This window comes from Sebastes umbrosus, chromosome 4, assembly GCF_015220745.1.
Source record: "Sebastes umbrosus isolate fSebUmb1 chromosome 4, fSebUmb1.pri, whole genome shotgun sequence".
NCBI classification, from domain to species: domain Eukaryota; kingdom Metazoa; phylum Chordata; class Actinopteri; order Perciformes; family Sebastidae; genus Sebastes; species Sebastes umbrosus.
The window spans coordinates 33,930,176-33,936,175 of NC_051272.1; positions in this window are offsets into that span (position 1 = coordinate 33,930,176).

The following is a 6,000-nucleotide window of genomic DNA, read 5'->3' on the forward strand; positions in this document are numbered from 1 at the left end:
GATCAACTGGGGCATGTGTGGAGTTTGCATGTTCTGCCCTTGTCTGCAGGGAACTGATTCACTCCTACAGTCAAAAGTTGTGCAGGTTGGATGACTTAGAGTCTCTGAGGTTGCCTTCACACCTGTGGTTCTATTGGACAGTTTTTGCTAGCAAGCATGCCAAATTACAAATTAATGTTTAAAGAGGTCCTATTATGTTTTTGTGCCTTTTCCCTTTCCTTCAGTGTGTCATATACGTTTTTTGTGCATGTACAAGGTCTGCAAAGTTACAAAGCCCAAAGTCCATTGCACATTGGCCCCAATCTTCTTTTTAGTGAGGAACTGCTAGAATACGCAACCCACTTCTGTTTGAACTGCTTTTCACTCTGTGATGTTCAAAGGAAAATCTTCCCACTTATGCATATGCATTACCATGATTAACAAATCATGAAAGATATCGCTTCCATGACAGTTCCCATGATCAGAATCAGAATCCGGTTTATTGCCAAGTAGGTTTTCTTGTACAAGGAATTTGCATTGGTTCACTGATGTATAACATAAATATAATAAGAGAAAATTAAATACAAATAATTAAAAAAAAGAATAGAAGAAAATTATACAAAAAAAATATTTTAAAATATGTACAATATCTGAATTAAGATGAAAGAGCTGTGCAGTTTTTAGAAATGTTTTGTGCAGAAATGTGCAAAATTGTCCAGGGAATGTGCAAAGGTTCACAGTAAGAAGTATAAAAAAAATATGCAATGTACAGAGATATGGTCCCGAAGATGTGCGTCAACGTAGCGCATATAGACAGATTTGAAGACGTTAATGTAACATGTAGTGTCTATGGGCTCTGTTATCCTTTATATATAATACCAATTCTTGGTCTGCTCCCATACTACCTACTGTATGTGTCCTCATCCCACAGAAAAGTGCCGGACAATACTCTGCGTTCTCAGGACATATTTTTGTCCCTAATGCTCACATGGAAAGATGAATTACATACATTTGTTGTTAGTTTCGCTTTTAAAACCATACTGATGTCACATAGCTTGTAAGCGGACCTGGACCCTTCATTTTAGGCGGACTTGGTGCGGTTGTATGGTCCTCACCAGTGTTTGAATAACAGTGATATGATGTCCATATACTGTCAATAGATCACCTTCACTGTCTGTTGCTGCTGGGACACGCAGCTGAGACGCGAGGGGCTCGCGTGTGAAATAGACGACACTTCTATTCTATAAAATAGACGTGCGTCTGACGCGCGTCTCATGCGGGCAGTGTGTCCACTCTAACCTGTTAACATGGACGCCGAAATAAAAAACAACACGCCACGCGAGACTCACACGAGCCTCAAGCTGGCAGTGTGTCCACCACTCTAGGGTTGTCCTATCACTATTCACATGTATACCAACCACTTATTGACCATAGGAACCTGCTCCAACAGGATAATGTCCTAGTTTAAATTCGCTTTTGGGATTAGCACCTAACCATTGGTTCAGATATGTTGGGTCAAAGACTATGAAATGCAAGCCTTCCCTGCACATTAACTCAGTAGGCAGCAACATAAGACATTCTTGCTATTTTTCATCTTCAAGTTTGAAATTGACAGCACTGTGCCAACACATTAACATAATGGCAAGGTTGTCCCATGCAATAGCTCCACCAAATGCAGCGTTCTTTTTCATGGACCGGTGAATTATTCGTGCCCCTCGGTTTCCCAAAAATCTGTTGTTTAATGGTGCATTAAGGCAGCCTGCATCAACATCAGCAGCCTCGCATGACCATGTTCAGTCATCAGTCACCTTAACTAACGTACCAATCAAGGACACTGGCTCTTTATAATGATGTCCTACTAAATGCTGCACAACATTAACGGTTTTCCACTGAATTAAATGGCCAGGATCATTTATGTCTAATAGTTATTAACAACAATTCCCACCAATTTTAGAAGGTTTTACACTACAACAGACAGGAAATTTGAACACCCATGGCCTTTGCTGTATGTCAAAGAAGCCACAGCAAATGCACATGCTGGAAGACTGCATGCTACTCAAGCATGGAATCTGCTAGGCAAGGAATAGGGCAGGGATAGGGAGCGAGGCAGCAAGTGGCCCGTGACCTTGTTATCATAATCTATAAAAATGCAGTGCAGTGAGAATTCAGATATTTCATACAGGAGACAAGTGTATGAAGCAGATCTCCCCCCCATTACACCCACATTGGACACATTTATATGAGACAGCTAGAGTCAGTTGTCACTGTTAGCAGAGACTCTACTCTCTCTCTCTCTCTCTCTCTCCCTCTCTCTCTCTTCTGGGAAACATTATTCAATTAATACTAAGCTTAACCTTAAAATTTTAAGCAACATCTGGTAAATCTATTTTAAAATCAAGAGCTATAATGATGGCTTCTAAGTGTCACTGTACAACAGTAGTTACAGTCACCCAGCTACCACGATCTTTCCGTAACCTTCACCAAAGTGCTTTTTTTGCTTAAACCATACACGAGATTCTAGATGCAAACCTCAGACAGGAGACTCAATGGCCCTGTCCAGACCTGGCGTTGACAAGCGTCCTCAGTGATCGGATCTCAAGTGGACAGCTCTAAGTACATCTGTTCACACCTGGCATTAGAATGCGTCTCCAGTGACCACTTGTGATCCGATCTCACTTCCCCGCTGGTGTTGCTCAACGTGGCTGCTCCATCATTTATCACGTCCATCGTTGAGTTAAAAAGAGGCTCTTATTGGGTGTAGTCGAGTTCTGAGTCCAACACTCCTTCCCCGGGACAGAAGGACGGTCAGTCTCCTAGCAACCTGTCTAATTAATCGTAAAAAGGGCAGCTTATCCTGTCCCTACCGGACTTCCTGTTTAAGTCCTCCAAGCATTCTTCAGCTGTTTTATTTTTCGTTGGCATTGCTGCCAAGCTTGACTTCTATCTTCACAGAAAGCTCCTCATAAATCGCCCAGTTGCTATATGAATCATCGAGTTTCCTTTTGCACTGACTCTTCGGCCCAAATGGAAATCAGGCAGCGTGTTTCTTGTGTACTCCAGGCACGACAATCCATTTTGTGTGTTATTGTTCTTTTGTTATTGTTCTTCTTCTTCTCTCTTTCTCTTCTTCTTCTCTTCTGTTGTTGTTTGCCTGTTGTCATTTAAAAAGACGCCGTTGGAGTGCGAATGAGTAGCCTACGTACTTCCGTTTACACCGAGGAAATAGGCTGGGTTTAATGTGGCCAGGACGCATTCGTGTACACATTGCAAAAAGAATGTGGTCATATGTGGCCCAGACCATCTCTGAATGTGGTCTGAGTGATCCTATCTCAATGCGTCCTGCATGTGTCTTGAGTGCGTTCACACCTGTACTTAGAGCTGTCCACTTGTGATCCGATCACTGAGGACGCATGTTAATACCAGGTCTGAACAGGGCCACGGTGCAGTAGATAAATGTAGCGCATTCCCTCAAAAAAAAACATTGCCTCTGAACATAATCCAGTCAGCGATTATATTTGACAGCACAGCGAAAATGTGAAATCAATTTGGTCAATTTTTGTCGGGAGACTCGTGGTGGAACAACATCTTACCAACTCAATTTATGTCGGGTTTTCCTTCATCTCTCACCAATGTTAATTGACTTTCAGTAGTAGTCCATCGTGTCTAAAAATGACGGGGAATGTGTGAAGTTAGGTTTGGTCTCTATAGCGATGGAAATTGGCAATGAACTGGTATTCAGAATACAGCAATATTAGCACGCGCGCACACACACGCACACGCACACGCACACGCACACGCACACAAAACCCTCAAAGGTACACCCAAATTTCATACATTGCAAATTCAGAAGTGAGGCACTGTTGAATAGGAAAAAAAACTATTCATTGGCTCTCTCCCTCTGTTTCATTCATTCATTCAGCCTGTCATCTCTTTCTGTCTTCCATCGGCCAGCGGGTGGCTGCAAAATGAGAATGGGGTCAACCTCTCCTCATTTACCTAACAAAAGACTGGAAAAAATAGAGAGAAAGAGGAGCTGACGGCTGTCACGGAGAGAAAGAGAGAGGGGATCCAAGACAGATGACCTGCAGCTTCACTCTGAAAAGTTTCATTCCATTACATCTCACACAATCCACATCATGTCAGCACCTATCAATTACTGTCTGCATCAAACAGCATAAAAGGAAGTCTAATCATCAAAGAGCATTTGGAGAGTGATCAATGATGGCTTCCTACCTTCCACCGCTGAAACAAGAGTGATGACGAGATCATTAGCTTATTCTGGTCATAACGAGGCTATGATTGTGTGTGTGTGTGTGTGTGTGTGTGTGTGTGTGTGTGTGTGTGTGTGTGTGCAAGGTGATGCACCACACCCTGCAGAGAAAAAGGTTTCTAAGGCTTTTTAACACCGCATTCAGCTTCTCTTACTACATCCACACCTCTTCTCTTTCAGCTCACTTCGGAGTTGTATTCAATATCTCATACGAGATGGAAATGTTAATTAAATTGGCCACACCTACAGACAGTAGGATATGAATTGAATTTAAATTGCAAGAGATTTAGCAAATGAACTTCAGTACTTGGATCATGCTGGAGATGAAGAGGGGCTATCGAACTACTGTTCAAAGCTTCCTGCCACAACAGATCTGCACTCACACTCTTCATTGCTCTTTTTATTTTAATGTTGGTTTACTGTATCCCACATATGCACTGTGCGGCTGTAGGCTATTATGTGGAAAATAAATAAACAAGAATATAATAAATGTAAATATCTGACAGATATTCAGTAGTAAAGGACTTCGTTAAGATAATGAGCAAAAAGCACTATCAGAACTTACCTTCTTATGACTGAAACATTGGTCACTCTATACGAGGCCCCTTGAACCTTAGCTCCTCGGGCCTTGGCCCCTTGGGCCTGTGCCCGGTGGACCTGAGCAGCAATAAGGTTTCTGCTGGTGAACTGAGACTGCCCTCCCAAGTAGAAGAAAGCATTAGTCGTTTCATTTAGTGCCCCAAAACGACGATATGTTCAAGTGACAAAGCCCTCCAGTGGCCGTAATAGTTACGATTGGAGGTAGTCAGGTGACGTTGTTACAGAGCAACAAAGTCTGCGTAGTGGTAGGGAGACCCATTCATGGACAATTATTTTGGCAAATATGGCAATAGGACATTTGCTTTTTTTAAATGGAAGTCAACATTTCAGGTTTTTAGCCAAGATGGAGAGATCAGCATCGCTGACACCGCTCTTTTCTCCACCTACATGAACAAAGACTCATATCAGTGCTAATAAAATGTGCTAGCAAAATGCTGGCTCTTTCCGCACCACAGAAAAAGGTGTGAAAACTTCTGAATGCTGGTGCTGAATGGACAGCCCACGTTAACTGCACTTAAGAAGCGTCTCTTCTCATTTGTCATCGTAAACTCATGCTGGGTTCAGACTACACAATACCAGCCTGATTATAGCCAGACCCGGCAGACGTGGGCGTTGGGTTGGGTCAGGAACACTAATGGGCATCGGGCGCAACAATTGATCCCGTATAGTGTGTCATAGTGGACGACAACAGCCGCCGCTCATGATATCAGAGAAAGATTAGCATGTTAGATGTCCTTTTTTTAGGCTTTCCTGAACACAAGACAGTATCAGTATCATATACACCGCTTCGGACGCTATTGCTTGTTTACATTCTTGTTCCTGGCAGTCGTTCCCTAGCAACTCCTTTGATGACATCGTGCACGTCGTTAAAGACAGCAAGCGATTATTGGTCGGGCACCAATGTAAAATCTCTCGTGTCTCTCTGAAATAATTTTTTACTTGATAATCACCTAATCTAACACAGTGACCATTTTAACAGACATCTCTAACTCCTCAGGCAGGAAGAACAACAGAAAGAGAAACAGAGGGAGGAATAAAAGAGGAGGGGAAACAGAATATTGTTAGATGAATGAAAGAGCAGCCATCCATTCATCCATCCATCCATGCATCCAGTCATTCAGTCAGTCAGTCAGTCAGTCAGAGAGACAACA